The sequence below is a fragment of the Marmota monax genome, unplaced genomic scaffold (genome assembly GCF_021218885.2).
Source record: "Marmota monax isolate L192 unplaced genomic scaffold, Marmota_monax_Labrador192_F-V1.1 WCK01_AAM20220418_F8-fsc00027, whole genome shotgun sequence".
Taxonomy (NCBI): domain Eukaryota; kingdom Metazoa; phylum Chordata; class Mammalia; order Rodentia; family Sciuridae; genus Marmota; species Marmota monax.
The window spans coordinates 16419647-16435655 of NW_026694617.1; the positions used below are offsets into that span (position 1 = coordinate 16419647).

The 16009-nt window shown below is 47.0% G+C and overlaps 1 long non-coding RNA gene across 2 annotated transcripts; it reads left to right on the forward strand.

Moving 5' to 3' along the window:
* Positions 1 to 2027: 2027 nt before the first annotated feature.
* Positions 2028 to 15687, forward strand: LOC124077935 (uncharacterized). 2 transcript variants are annotated; one of them, XR_006846766.2, is made up of 3 exons: positions 2028 to 4529; positions 4747 to 9470; positions 15306 to 15687. It is a non-coding gene; the product is annotated as an uncharacterized LOC124077935 (long non-coding RNA). The 2 variants fall into 2 exon arrangements; XR_009224718.1 differs by having other exon boundaries at positions 4747 to 15687.
* The last annotated feature ends 322 nt before the right edge of the window (positions 15688 to 16009 follow it).

Consider the following 16009-nt stretch of genomic DNA (forward strand, 5'->3'; position numbering starts at 1 on the left):
ATTTTTGAGAAATACACAGTGAACCGCCCAAGGTCACCCAGGCAGTGGGCAGAGCTGGGACTGAACGCCAGGGGTTCGACCTGTGCGCAGTGCCCACCCCTTGGCAGCACCGGGATGTAGGATTTGATGGTCTTACTCAGAGCAACGAGTCAAGTTCCTGCGACCTCAGAAGCCACGCCCTTTCCAGGCCCCGGTGTGGGCGTGGCTCCTAGTCCCTCCCTCCAAGGCCGAGCTATCTGCACCGCCCCGCTGACCATCACTTTGTCTGCTGGGACAGTGCCAGGTAGCCCATCGTAGTGGAGATGTGCATGGCACAGCGATTCCCCCAGACCTGCACGCCTGCCTTCCTCCTCCAGCTTCAATTTTTGCCTCCCCCTGTCTCTTTTGCCCTTCGCTTATCATTGTCAAATTCTACACCTTGAGAGCTGACAGTGAACCCTGTACGTCGTGGGTCTTCCACATGATTAGGCTGGACTGCGTGCGGTATATAATCCAACCACTTACTTTCTTCCCGTGATTGCTCCTCTGTCCTTAGCACTCGGACCCCTTTCCACGCCTCTCAGATGAACTGTACCTTATCCATTCCTGTCTCATAAATTCCCTGCATCGGTCTCCTCCTTCCATCCTTCTGGGTCAGCCCCGCGCCCCATTACCGTTCATCAAAATTGTTGTAGTTTCTATTTTCTCCTCTAACAGCAGCCTCTCCCTCTTTCAGTCAATTTCACAATTTTTTTTTTTTTTCCTGATCAAAAACCTCCCGAGACTGTTCATTGCCTGCCGGAGAAAACACCAGCCCTGCGGCTGCCTGAACACCAAGGTTCTTCCCCACCTTCTCCTTCTCCTTGCTCTGCCTACAAACCAGCCTTTCTTCCCCCCAGTAGGTTTCGCCTCCCGCCTTCACTTCAATCTTCTCCCCTCCTCCCTTTCTCCAATCCCCTCCCATCCTCCCTGGAAGACTCAAACATGACTTCCTAGTGAAGCCTCCCTTCCCTCCACGCCCACTGGGGATTCTGTGCTGTTGGTGATCTGGGGAAAACAGAGGGCCACCCTCTTGAGCTGGTCTAAGATGCCTCCTTGACCCTTTCAGGAAAGGCAAGAGACCAACCAACCCATCCTGAGCTCAGCAGTGGACCAGAGGCAGAAACCATCCACTCTCCAAACCAGCAGTGATGATCCTTCTAGAAAGAGCCTCCCTGTGTCCAGTGGCTGTGGCCTCTAGGGGCCCTTCAGATAGAGCAGGTAAGACTTGCCTGACTGGCTTGGGGACTCCAAGGCAGCTTTGCTGACCTCATCCATGCCTCCTGGGAGCTTCAGACCCCTATGGGACTTAGCTGTCACTTCTATAGAGCAGCTGCTTGAAAACAACAGGAGAGGTTGACTCAGACTGAGCTGGGCCTGGCCTGTAGCTCTGCCTTTACCCTGGCAGTGGTGTCCACTAAAGCAGACCATGCCTGCAAGTTTAAAGATATCTTCCTCAGCAGTTTCGTCCAATGACAGAGTCTTCTTGGGATTCTTGGTGTTTTGAGGCTCTGGAGAGTCCCCCTTACCCTGTGAACCAATCCCAAGTCCAATGCTGCCACTGTGGAACCAAGGGCATTGAAGACCCTTGGGCCACTGACCGAACACCAGTCACAACAGGAGGCCATAAGATCCTCTAAAGATGAAGAGGACTCAGGGAGACCAAACAGCCCCCACGCTAGGGGGCGCCACAGCTCTGCTCTTTACTAACTGGCCAGGTAAGAATGAAGTTGACATTGAGTGGTGGAGGAAGGATTACAGCTGGGATTCCTGATGCCCACCTGCTTGCTGGTTCACCCTCATCTCTCTCCCTTCTCTCCCCAGGCCCTGGCTATGCCTCATTCACCTGGTCTGTGAGTATAAGCCGAGCCCTGGGGGGCCGTACCCTCCCCTCCTGTCACTGCCCAGATGCTGTCTCCTTTGGATCTTTTTGCGGTCTGGGCTTGCTGTTCCTCTCAACAGTAGTCAGGAAGCCCTTACCCCAAAAAGTATCTACGGGAGGCCTTGTCCACAAGAGAGATCCCCGAGGGCTCCAGGTGAGTCACACAACAAACCCAAGAACTAGTGGAACTAGCTGTCCCTGAGTTACTGAGTGACCTCTGGTCAAGTGCTGAGGCTCTCTGTGCCTCAGAGGTACGCCACTCTCTTGATCTTTTCCTAGTGGGCAGTGTGCAGTGGGTGACTACAAGGTAAGAAAAAAAGGAATGGCCCCATTAAAGGGCAGGGACAACTGCTTGATGGATGTTGGTGGCCTGGCTCTCCCCCATTCTGCTATCTCTCTGCACACAACCTACCTCTGAGCATCTCTGGGGATGGACCCCTCCCACACAGTGGGCACTCCTGTCATTTAGAATGTTCTGTCCTCCTTGCCCACTGAGTGGACCCAAAAAAAGCCTGGGGAATTGGAATCCTGTGAAGAGGGACACAAGATTGGAAATGAAATGATTGGCGCCAATTGATCCTAGCAGCTGTGAGACAAGATTATGAGCTTCTGCTCTCTAGATCACTGCAAAGACTGCATCTGTCCTTCCCTGGCCTGGACTTGTATCTGCCCCCTTACCCTGTGAACCACTCCCAAGTCCTTCAGATAAAATCCTTGATGCTGAGGTTAAGTGGAATTGGTACTGAGGCTCTCCTCGGATACAGAGTCCTTTAGTGTGTGTGTTGGAGGGATTGTGTGCTTTGGAGAAGATGAGAGAAGGGACAGGCCTGGGGAAGGTCTGAGTCACCATCCTTACAGAAAGCCCTCAAGGGATAGAGGGCAGAGTAGAGGGCAGGGGTCATATGTAAGTGTTAGGTTAAGGTCCAAGGAAACTTCCCCTTTAGGTGTGAATTGTGTTGGGATAAAGGAGGGAAGGAGGCTTATATACTACAGAGAGATTTGAAGAGTTATGACATTTACAGGTATCTGTGGGTTTCCTTTTGTTCTGATAATGCTGGTGGATGGGGGATGGTCTCTGCAGCTGCAGTGAGGCCACAGTGGATCAGAGATGGCCACGCAGGCAGCCATCTCATTCTCCACTACTGAGAGAGGTGCTGAGCACCTTGATGCTCTCTGATCAGGAGAAGGCTGGGCTCCAGTGCCCCTGCTTGTCTGGATCCCTCCCCTTCAGCCCTGGAGGATGCATCCCATGGTGTAAGGCACAATGTCAGGCCTCTCCTTTCATAGAGCCACAGATCTCAAGAAATAAGGCACCTGGAAAGTTCCTTCCCCATGCAGAAGCCACTGGAGACCATTGTAAGGCAACATGTGAATTGGAGTGTGCCACACTGAGTTCCAGAGTGCAGAGGGATCCTGAATGGGGCTGAGGGTTTGCTGTGGAGGTTCAGAAAGGGCTGGGTTTATGGGCCAGAAGCAATAACTGTAGGTATGTGAGGCAAACAGCCCCAACCTGGAGACAAGCAGTGGGAGAAGAGAGGATGACAGCAGGTGATAATGTGGGGATGACTCATTTCTTTGATCTCTGGAGCTCTTGCCCCTGATGCTGTCTTGACCTTCCATCTCACCCCCTGCAAAGCAGATCTTGCTAGGTCACCTGCCCCCTGCAAGCAGGTGGGAATGGCTATGTAGCTCAAGGGTGGCATCATGCGGTCATATTGGGTAGTGCACCCCACACCCTCCATTATGTGTAAGGTCACTCAGCAAGTGTAGCCTGCCTGTGCTGTTGTGGATGCCAAGGATCTTTCCCAGCAGAGCTGAGTTCTGTGCAGAGCAGTCCAGAAGGGCTGATGGCCTGAGAGCTGGTAGAAGAGAAGAGAAGGGAGAGGGATAGGTGATGGGTTTGAAAAGATGCTACAGGGAAGCTGGGTCTCGGCAAGGATGCCTGCAGCCCACTGCTCTCCTGCATCTGGTCACCTTTCAAAGTGGGTTTCAGGGGCCACATTCTGGGCATCTGACTACCCTCAGCCTTTCACTTGAGCATCTTAAGTTGCAACCCTGTCACCCTTGGGGATCTGTTCCCACTAGGAGGCATTATTCAAAAAAGGCTTCTGTTTCCAGTGTTCATGCAAAGAGCCTGAAGTCAAATCTCAGATCTTCCCTATCTTATCTGTGTGACCTCAGGAAAGTCCTTTATCCTCTCTGTGCTTCAGTGTCTTCATCCACAAACCAGGGGTAATAATGCCTGCCTTATGGGGTTTGAGACCTCATAATGAGAGGATGTCAGGACAATGAATGACCCCTACCATAGAAAAGAGAGCCCCCAACTCTGGATCTAGCAGCTGTCATCCCTGGGGAGGGGATTAGCTTGGCCCCCTGTACACAGCTGTGTGTGTGTGTGTGTGTGTGTGCTTGGCAATGAGTTGTTCAATTGAAACCAGCCATGGCTGTTTGCCCCTTACCTTACCTACCTAAACAGACAGGGGTGTGCTGAGAGCCCCCATGGGTGTTTCCAGGACTGTGGGCACTGTGGGAAAGGTGGCCACCAGTCCTCAGGAAACAGGAGGAGAGACTTGAAGAAGATGGAGGGAGCTGTTCATCATGCCAGTTCCTTGGAACTTGGGAGCAAGAGGTAAGGACAGAGAGTGTACAGCTGCCAGGGAGGGCCCTACTGGCACAGACCTAGATTGGGAGGGGCTGTCCCAGCCTGTGGGTCATCAGGGCCTTGGAGAGGGAGGAAGAAGGTGGCAAAGAATAGGGGAAGGAAAGTCAAGAAATAAAGGGAAGCAGCGAGGCAAAAAGGGAAGTCTCTCCAGGCGCCTGATGTTCCCCTCTCTCACCAATTCAAGGAGACAGCAGCAGCACCTGGGCAATGCATCTGCTCTCCCAGGAGACCAAGAGCTGGGATCTGATCCAGGCTGGCCCGTGCTGATGGAGTGGCCTTGCATCTGTCCTTCTTTGGGCCTCAGTTTCTGCATCTGTAAAACAAGAGAAATGTGCTGGACTCCTTCCAGCCCTTGTGTTCTGTCAGCCACCACCTCCCCTTCCACGCCCCCTCCTACTCCAAACAGGCAGGTGAGGCCTGGGGCCCCAGCCACTGTCCTTGAGGGTAGGAGCCACAGAGGGCATCGGGAGGCCTGGCACCTGGGGGAGGCAGGCTGAGATGGAATCCTGAGCTCTAGGAGGAAGGAGTCAAAGAAATTGCCAGCAGTGAAGAGCTGTGGCTTCCCGAAAGTCCAGCTGGACTAGAGGTGCCAAATGCTCCTGGAGCCACTGCAACACATAATCCTAATGAAGTGTGATCCTGCAAACCAACAGCCTGGGGCAGGGCTCCAGGAGTTCATCCCACCTATCCATGGGATGCCTGCAGGGCTTCTTTGTTCATCCCAGAGGTGGCCTGGCCCAGTGTGGGCCTGGGGGAAGTGACAGTAGGAAGTGAAAAATCAAAGAACCCCTGGCATGAAGCTGGCATGTCAGCTGAAGGGGAATGGATAACTGCATTTTGTGCTTTCATTTCTGCCTAATCTGGGGTATACCCCAAATCCCTGGCAGTTGATGACTCCACATTAGCATCTCTGTTCTGGATTCCTCCTTCCACCTCCACGTCTATCTTTTCCATCTCTCATTCTCATTTCCCATTTCCTTCCTTTTCCTTCTTTCTGAGGGCCTAGACTTATTTGGCTAGAAGCATTCTCAGACATGGTTTCTCCCTTCCAGAGCCTCTAGAGATTAGGGTGCACCCATCTGTTGGCTTGTGCCGTTTGGATTGCTATGGTCAGAAGGTAGTTGGGTTAGGGGCAGAACCCCCAGGCCAGTGCACCAGCTTGGGATAGAATCTGGGCTTGTTTCATCTATAGGGTAGTCTGGGCCTAGCCCCATGGCATATGTCTCTTGCTCTTTAGAGCAGGAAATCTGCTTCCGGGATCTTTTTTCTTTTCTTTTTCCCTTCTATTTACTTACTTATTCTTTACAGTACTGTGATTGAACCCAAGACTGCTGTACCACTGAGCTACATGCTCAACCCCTTTTTCACTAAATTGTCTAAGCTGGTCTTGAACTTATAAACCTCCTTCCTCAGCCTCCTGAGTTTCTGGGGATTACAGGCATGTACCACTGCACCTGGCCCTGGATTTCTTTTAAGAAAATGGGATTTTTAAGGTCAAGTTTGCAGAGTTATTTACACAATCCAAGGATCTCTTCCCAAATCCCACACTATTGTGCTCTGCCTTCTAGAGCAGTGGGTTTTGAAGTGTGAACCACTGTGAGAGATCTATAACCCAGCAGTACCTGAAATCTTATTAGAAACACAAAAATTCAAGTCTCCGTGCCCAGGGAGGGCAGGAAATGGCTTGCATTCCCTTGGGAGAACCGATTGTGCACACTCCCTCCCCAATGCCACATTTAGTGACAGTCACATTGGGGGGGGGCTTGACATCAGCCACGGTGGCAGTATTTACACTGTGGAAATTGGCAAACACTTCAAATCAGTGCTTGTTTTTCTTTTCAGAGAGCCCCGTTAAACTGCTTTCTGCATTCTGCTGGGCCCCATTCAGACCTACTGAATCAGAAATTCTGAAGGTGGAGTCCAGCAGCCTGCATTTTAATAATATTTCCAGGTGATTCTGATGCATAATCAAATATGAGAACTACCATTCCCATAGGTCAGCTCTGGTGGGATCATGAGAAAAAAGGAACCTATGGGTTGTCAATGGAAAGGTGAACCTCCAACTGCTGCAGAGTAGATTGGATCAGGATACTTCACCTTGTTCTCATTTTCCCACGTATCCAGATGAAGGAGAGAGTGTCACAGGATCCAAAGGGCATGGAATAATTGGCAGAAAAAAAATAACCCTTTGGATGCATATTTCTGCTACAAAGAAAAACACATTAAAAGCATTGCATTGGAGATACAGAGAAAGGATATCCTGTTTCTTTCCTAGAAAACGTGAAAATGGGAAGTCACAGTACCTTACCCATTATTATTCATGCAAATGTGTGCAAAATGCCACTGGGATTTTCTTTCCCTTTTCCAATTTTGAAATACTTAAACATATAGCAAAATACAAGGAGAAATATGACAATAATCTTGTCCCCACCAAAAAAGAGATGGCAAAAGCTAACATTTTGTCTCACTTATGTCAGATTTTTTAAAGAAATAAGACTTGAAGATACAGTTAAAAATTCCCATTGTGTCCCCTTTCTTCTCTGTAAATATGCAGCAACTATCCTCAAATTGGTGAGTATTTTTCTCATACATGTGTTCCAACCCAATTTCTCATAATTATACCTAGCAATTCTTTGAGTGCTTTTTAATTTACATAAGTGGTGTCACACTGACCCTATCATTCTGGAACTTGCTTATTTTTATCTAACCTTGTGTTTCCATGCTCTATCCATGTTGCTGGTAGAATTCTAGCACATTCATTGTGACACCTAAATAACAGACTGTTTAAAGGGAACCACAATTCATCCACTCACCCAATGATGGACATTTAATTTTGCTATGGTTTGTCCTCCCTGAAACTCAGGTTGAAATTTAATGGCTATTGTGGTGATGTTGGGAGGTGGGCCCTTTAAGAGGTGATTAGGTCAAAGGACTCTGCCCTATGAATGGATTTAAACCCATGGATTTATGGGTTATCACAGGAATGGCTTTGTTATAAGGTGAACTCTCTGGCTAGCTTTCTCTGTTTCACCATGTGTTGCACTCTGCATGTTATGATGCAGCAAGAAGACCCTCACCAGGTGCCAAGCAGAACTGTGAGCTAAACAAACCTCTATTCTTTGTACCAGTCCTGGTATATCATCATCATCATCATCATCATCATCATCATCATCATCATCACTGGGGATTAGACCCAGGTGTGCTCTACCACTGAGCTACATCTCCAGGCTTTTTTATTTTTTTATTTTGAGACAGGCTCTTGCTAAGTTGCTCAGGCTGGCCTTGGACATTCAATCCTCCTGCCTCAACTTCCTGAGGAACTGAGATTACAGGCATGAGCCACAGTGCCCAGCCAAGGCATTTTTTAAAAATAGCAACAAAAAATGGATGAGGATAAAGTCATTTATGAGTTGTCAATCTCAAATGATTCTATAGTGAACAACCTTGTACATGTTTCCCCAGAGAAGACCCCACACACATAAGTGGGTTATTGGGCCATAGGGATAGTACATTCCTCGTTATTGACATGTGTCCAATTTGCTCACTAGCATTTCTAAACCAGTACCCACTTCTACCAGTGCCACATGATACCTCCTAAAATGCTATTTATTCAGTATGCTCTTGGACAGTTTTATTTCCTGAATGCAAAATCAAATATAAGGATTATATTATTCCTGGCTTTTGTTCACCTGTTTCTATTTTCCCTTAAAGTCTTTTTTTTTTTTTTTGTGGGGCTGGGAATTGAAGCCAGGGCCTTGTGCATGCGAGGCAAGCACTCTACCAACTGAGCTATATCCCCAGCCCTCCCTTAAAGTCTTAAATTCTTCTGTCATGAATTCTCCCACTAGGATTTTCCGGAATCTGAACCTAACAGCAAGAAGGGACAACTGGCCTGAATATTATGGGGTGGAGTATGTGTGTGTCATTTTAGTAGCTTTGTATCAAAGGCAAGAAGGAAAAGAAACTGGGAAGAGCCAGACCTTAATGTCTTCTCAACAATGCATCAACCCCAGAAAAGAGGTGGATATCCCTCTTAATTTGTTGTGGGTCAGAGGGAGAGTCATCCCAAGAAGTCACCCTATGGTTCCATCTTACCTGCTTCCCTACCACTTCTCTAAGCCATGTAAGCCCAGGGGATAGGGAGAGAGGTGTGTTGTGTGGGGAAGGGGCACTCCATGTGTTCATCTGGGGTAAAGGGCTGACTTTTGGCCCTCAGCCTAAGTGTTCTCTGTCCATGCCAAAGGCTGCTGCTGCATCTGGGCCTGTGGGGATAGGAGAGCTGCCAAAATCCTAGACTGGGCAGTGACAGTGGAAAGCCTAGATCTTGGCCACTGACCCTGTGCCTCAGCCCCAGGGCCAGACAGAACTAGTCTTCCCACAGGCCCTAAATCAGGGAGCCTTCAGAACCTCTGAAATTGACTTGAGAAGAGGGTGGGGGTGAGGGATGATTAAAGGGACCACCACCAAACTGCTTGTCTCCAAAAAAAGGCATTTCAAGAGGCAGGGACCTGAAGTGACTGCAAACTCACTTTGTACAATTCACAGCTAGGTAGGTGTGTGGAGGGTCTTGATCCGAGGAGCCCCCACCCACCCACCTAACACCTTAAGTGTGGTCCACAAGAATTTGTTTGGAGGGGACATTTGTTCTTTATCAAAAAGATAAAACCTGAAAACCTCAATGACCTTGCTCAACAGATTTCTGTCTGCTTTGAACAGCCTGCCCTCTGGACAACAGGTGGCTTACTCAGCCTGGAGGACCAGAGGCTTACCCATAGGCCCAGCGCATCCCATCAGGACCTCACAGTGGAACCCCGCCCACCAGCCAATGAGGACGTGCAGAGGTGACGTCACTATATCCTGTTTCCCAGCTCAGCCAGGGTGGATAGAACAAGCTAGAGAAAACAGCCAGTAAGTACAAGTACGGATGCCACCACTGATGTTGGTAAAGAAGTGGTGAAGGGCAAATGAGTCAGCAGCAAGTTTAAGCAATGAACAATTGCACCACGGGGTGTTTCTCAAATTCTTGTCTACTTTTAGAAAGTATGCAATGGCATTCAGTGGGCATCTGGATTCTGAAATAGCTACAGAAAATGTTAAAAATGCTGTGGGTGAAGATGTGCCCGCGTTGACCTCCTTTCTAAAACAATAGTTAACGATTGTGCCGCGTGTCCTAAAGCAAATCTTTTAACCTGACTGTTCCTTAGTTTCCTCACCTGTGACATGAAGGGAATGTATGAGAAGCATCTCTGGAGGTTCCTTCCAGTCTAACATTGTGTGATCTGACCGTTTGACACTAGACTCACATTCTTAATACTCAGGCTATGTCTACACAATGCCAAGACCACTAGCCAGTGGAGTTAGTGGGGACGAGATGTTCTCTCCAATCAATTTTTTGGCCCGGGATACATAAAACAACCAATTAATTGGCACCATTTTTCATTTCACAACTGAGTGCACTGGGATCTTCTTGACCAGTGGTTCCTCCTCGCGATGTCCTGATGTGCAGCATGCCTGAATCAGTGCTGAGGTGTGTCATAGGCAATTGGCTACTCATAATAAGCTGTTGAGGTTTTCAAGTGATTGATGACTTTTTTATCAATTAAAATAGACCTAGTCTGTCTCTCTAGGAACACCCCTGCCAGTCGTTTGCATTCTGATATGCCTCCCTGTATTGAAGAAGAAGGAGTGAAATTATAGCTAGCAAACCAGGGACAATAGGTTAGGGAGTACCTGTTGTCCCCAGCCTATTGGATGCTGACAGGAGGATGTCATGTGCTGTGTCTGTGAATGTCTATCACCTACTACACCTGCAAGACAGCTGATGGAGACCTCTGATGAATGGTTGGACATGAAGTCACTGGAGACTCAGGCTCTGGAACAATCTGATCCAGATGTGGACAGTTACCAGCATCCCATGATCCAGTAGTCAGCCAGAGAAGCAGGAAAGTGTTCAACAGAGCACATTACGAAGGGCTTGTCTTTGGTCCAAAAAGAGATTCCACCATGGCTGTTCACCATTGAGGAAGGGAAGGGAGCATGACACGGTGTTTATTGAACATTTTAAATGGTGCCAAGCCCTGTCCCCGACACTCATGGCAGGTTTTAATGCTGTTCACCAGCATTTAATGTGTCCTCAGCTGTTCTGATTGTGTTTTCTCCCTTTTGCGGTGTGCAAGAGTCCTGCAAAATCCTGGCCATTGAGTTATGGGTAGAAGTAACATGTCAGTCCAACACCCAAGCATTTTGTTAACTTTAGACCCACTAGAGCTCCCCTAAGTCTCCAGCATGAGAACTGCATCAGTCTGGCGTCTCTTCCATCATCAGCCCGAGTCCTGGGATGGTATGGAGCAGAGTCCCCAGGCTAGTTGTACTGCATGTGAATCATGTAGCACACAGAGAGTGAAGCTAAACATCATTGTTCTAGGCCACTGGGATTCTGGGGCCACTTGTAACTGCAGTACAAGCTGGTTTTGTGCTGACTGACATATTTTCTATAACATAATGACTTTTTTTTTTTTTTAAAGTGAGCTTTAGTGTTAAAAAGATCAAGACTGGAAGCTTAATACTTACTGACCACGGGCAAATCTGTTAACATTCTGACCCTTAGTTTCTTTATCTCTGAAATGGTAGGCATGACTTCTATCTCACAATATTTTTTTATTAGGTTTGTAAATACAAGATACCTAGCACAGGATTTGGCATGCAGTAGATGCTCAATTATAATTATTTTGATTTCCTGTATTCCTAGAAACAGCCCTGAGTAAAGAGCGCATGGGAGTGTTGTTGTTTCAGATCATCAAATATTATGGAGAACACTGGCCAGGGACCCCAAGCATGAGGGACTGTGTGGAATCCTCTGTGCTCACCCTCCCCTGATCTCAGAGGAGCCCTAAAGGGAGAGGAGACGCCAAGGATGCCATTTACAATTGAACCTTTTTATTGCCAGAGGAAAGGCAGAGTCCACTTAAGGGAGAGATTATCGACACCTTCAGCATATGAAATAAGACTACAGCGGTGGAGAGGGTTAGGATCTGTGAGCCCCATGGAGGCTTGTTATCCTACCAACCAAAGCCAGCAGAGAGGCCTTTCCTGAAGGTTCAGCAAGCCCAGCTCTTCTCTTAAATCAGCTTATTAGTATTATCATAACCACTTTGTCTGACTCACCTGGGACTCAGGAATAATCTGGAGAGTGGACTTCAGAGGAAGGGAGAGAAAGAACGGATGAGGGACCCTCCCTCCTCCTGATGCCCACCATATCTTTCTTCCCTACCAAGCCTGGCCAGATGGAGGAGCAGAACCAATCAGGGAAGGAGGTGGGGGGACCATTCTAATTCTGTGTGGCCCTTCCCTTGCTATGCCATTTGCTCTAGAAAAGTCAAGTTCCAGGGTGCAATTCCCACTTTAATTTGATTTACTCTGGATTATGTTATTTCTAAGGCCAGTTTTCTCTAAGGTGAGCTCTCAGATCATGTTTTCCCTTGGTGTGCCACATCCTGGTCATTAGCTTGGAATTATATGACCTGACCCATGGGTCTTCTCAGTTCTGCCTCTGAGGTGGACATATCACACACACGGAGTGCAGATGGTCTCTCAGGATCCAAGGGGACCTTGATCACCACCTTAACCACCTGGAATCATCAGGAAGCACCTGTTGAGGCCCCCACAGATTTTGTTGAATAAAAAATAAAGGGACAGAGCACCACTACTTGGGTTATGTTTACACCTGTCATCAATCGGACCCCAACTTGCTCTTGACTTTTCCCACACAGACCAAGGACCCATGAGAAATCTTATGGTAGAGGGCCGACTCTGACCTTCAGCAGTTGGATGACTCTTCTAAGTTAAGAAGGTTTACCCAGGAGCATATAGTAGATGAACATAGATCTGTGGCTAGTGCTAGTGGAGTTAAAGCATGATGAGAATGGAAATAAAATTGTGAAATTGAATCCTGAAAGGGCATCAGCCTCATTTTGATCAAGATCCCAGGCTGTACCTGAACCAGATTAAAATCAACAAATTGGGTTTCTGAGAACATGAGAGAGGCAAATAGGGGTGTAGTGGAACACTCATAATAGCTTGTAAGCCAAGTGAAAATGTTCAGAGGCCTGTGAACCATTTTTAAACCACACAGCTTAAAATCTATTACCATAGGGATTGGTAAACTCTACAAATCAAGGTGGCCATAGCTTCTGCTCCTCCCCTTCCTCCTTCCTTGATCTCTTCCCCTTCCTTGTCCTCCTCCTTCTCCTTCTCTTCCTGGTTTACCAAGGCATGTGCAGTTTCTATTCCAGGGATGGCAATGGGATCAGAGGCATTGGTTTTGTGTATGGAAAGAACAGAGTTCTCTGGAACCTTAGACAGCTTTGAGGACTCTTTTTAAAAATCACTTTTAACATTGAAAGAAACTATCAGATAGGGGGTTGTGACTTCAGTCACTGAGGTTTTAAATTTAAAAGCTTTAGCTGAAGTGAAAATTACATGCAAATGTTGGGTTGTTCGGAGCTGCAGGAGTCTGCAGTGGTGTTCTAGAGAAAGCCTTTATTGAACTCTCTGTGGAGCTGCATTGAAGTGGCTTCCAAGCCTTCCAGAGAGGGGCTAGCACCTAATTGTAGCTCACTGTGTCCATTGCTGTGGGGTCTCCTGTGGGTGGGACAGAGAGTTTTGAAGAATCTATGTTATGAACTGAATTGTGTCTTTCATATAACCTCTAATGTGACTTTGGAGATGGAACCTTTAGGCAGACAATTATGGTTACATAAAGTCACAAGGATTGGACCCCAATTCAATCTGACTGGTGTCCTTATAGAAAGAGGAAATTTGGACACAAAAGATACCAGGGATGGGTATGCAAGGAGAAAAGTTCACACAAGGACACAGGAGAGATTGTGTCTGTAAGCCAAGGACAGAAACCTCACCAGAAACCAACTCTGTGGGCACCTTGATCTTGGACTTACTGCCTGCAGGACTGTGAGAAGATGAATTGTGATTGTTTAAGCCATCCAGTCCCTGGTATTCTGTCAAAGAGCTAGCTGGTTTATGCATTCGACAATCTAGATTGTATTTTCTGTTCTTGTTTGATTTTTTAGATCAGTTTTACAGGATAATTGAAAGCCTTCCACCATTCTTCAGACCCTCTCGACCCTGCCAAAGACTCTCAATGTGCCCAGTCACCCATCTGTGAAGCCCAAGGGTGGGGCCATGTAGAGTGAACTGGAATTCAGCAGGTTTCTGTAGCAGCTGACAGTCAGATTGAACATGAGTAGAACTCAGCTCTGCCAGTTTCTAGCTGTGTAAATTGTCCTCATCTCCTCTGTGCCCTTGTATCCTCGTCTGTAAAATATTATCCTCCCTCAAGGATTGTGGTGAGGATAAAGCAAAATGGCAGAAAGATAAGGCACACAGAACAGTGCTCAGGGAGCAATCCCCCCTAAGCAAAGCCACCTGGGGTTCAGCCAGCCCTAGAGTCTGGTCAGTTTGCCCTGGTCACTGGGTTGGTGGGGAACTTGAAGGAGCAGGGAGATCAGTGCCTGAGGGGGCAAGGTGTTTCTTCTCCTGGTGACCTGCACTACCAGGGAGCATCTGGTACCAAGACCTTCCCCGGTTGAATCCTCTCCGCCCCTAGGTTGTTCCCAAATGTGATGAGCCCTTCAAAAACAAACAAACAAACAAACAAAAAACACTATGCATCTTAATAAATAAGATAATGAAGTAAACGTTTCCCAGGGAGCCTGGCTCTCAGCAAGTGCTCAATAAATGGTAACGATTTCTATATATCCAGTGCCCCCCCCCTTACATGCCACTTCTCTCCCCCACCCCAAGGCAGCTGTGGCCACAGAGGCATAATTTGGATGCTGTTGTTAGGAACAGCCTTGGTAGCTTCATTAACCAATTGAGTTCAGCTTTACTAAAAGCCCTGTTCCTAAAGAAGCCTTCTCCAAGCCCTTCCCCAACACCCAGAATAAAACAGGCTGACCGCCCCCAAGAAAGGTACCCTGCCAGAACCCAGCACACCCAGAACCCAGCACACTCTCTGATATTCGCGGTAATATCTGCTGATGGAGGACACACTTCCTGTAGCTTACTGAACTCCAGTCCCCTTGTCTTCCAACTTTCTTTTCCTGCACCATGAGCCAGACCATTGGTGACCTGGTGAAGGGTGGAAATCAACTGACAGGAGAATTCAGACCTACAGCACCTGGTTAAATGCAGGAAACAGGCCTTTGCTCACAGGTGGTCCTAACCCAGAACTGAGGAACCATGTGATGCTGGAATTTGGCCCAGTGAAGCCAGCTTTGGCATTTGGGCTTTGTACCTGACTCCCCAGGCACCACCACCTAAATCAGGTGAAAACTCCTTCAGCACTTTTTTATTTTCACATCCCCTGGGATCTTGCTGAGCACACAGGGAGGCTTAGGTAGAAGTCACTTTGTCTCTCCATGTTGCCTTCTGTTCAAAGATAATTTAAGAGTCATGTTCTGGAATGACCTGTTTTGTACCTATCCAAAAGCAGACTTTGCAAAGTCAGGTGACACAAAGGGTCAGATCCATCTAACCTCATCAAAGCCCTGGTTTCTAAGGGACCTGTCTATGGAGGTTAGTGATAACAAACTCAGTAAAGAGCAGAGGCTGAGAGAAGAATTCAAGTAAGGAAAAAATCCTACTGCCGATTCAGAAAAACTCATGAGTTTGAAATTTTCTGGAAACATCACATCTTACTATAACTCATTCTCCTTTTCTCTGCAGACTTCAAGGAAATAGGACTGAAACAAAGAAACCAAAGCCTTCTCCAGAAAAATTGTAAAGGGTCAAAAAAGGGTCCTTAATTAGATACAGGAAATCAAGGCTGGAGAGAAGCTGTGGCCAATCTGACCATATTTGACATATACCTAAGAAAGTTCAAAGAGTCAGAATTAACTCTATCCAAGTCTAAAGAAGAACCAGGATTAAACTAAATAAAGGTCAACAGCCCTAGCAATTAAAGACATCAATTTATGCCTGTGTTTGTATTTCTTTGAATCTAACTCCAACTATATAGCCTATTTTGAATTGATATTTGTTGGTATTTTATTAAAATAATAAATTATTTGTTCTTAGTTATTTTAATAAAAAGCTCTATTTAAATTTACTTAAAGGATACCAATGCCACGAGAAATGAATGTTGTAATTACTATTGCCTTTGGTGACACAAGCAATTCAAATGTGGCTGGCTCCTCGGTGGAAGTTCATTTCAACTATGGGCAAGAAGCTTCAAAGGAAATGTGTTTGTAGCACATTTGCAATGTGAACATATCAAGTTCTTGTAACCATCATAATGCTTGATCAATATTTGTGAACAAACCATATCCTGGGAGAAATAAGTTTTAAAAGCCGGAAAATACAGACAATGTCCCGAAAATGAATAAATAACAATGAGAGAGGGACCAAACTTGGCACTTCTCTGTACTTTA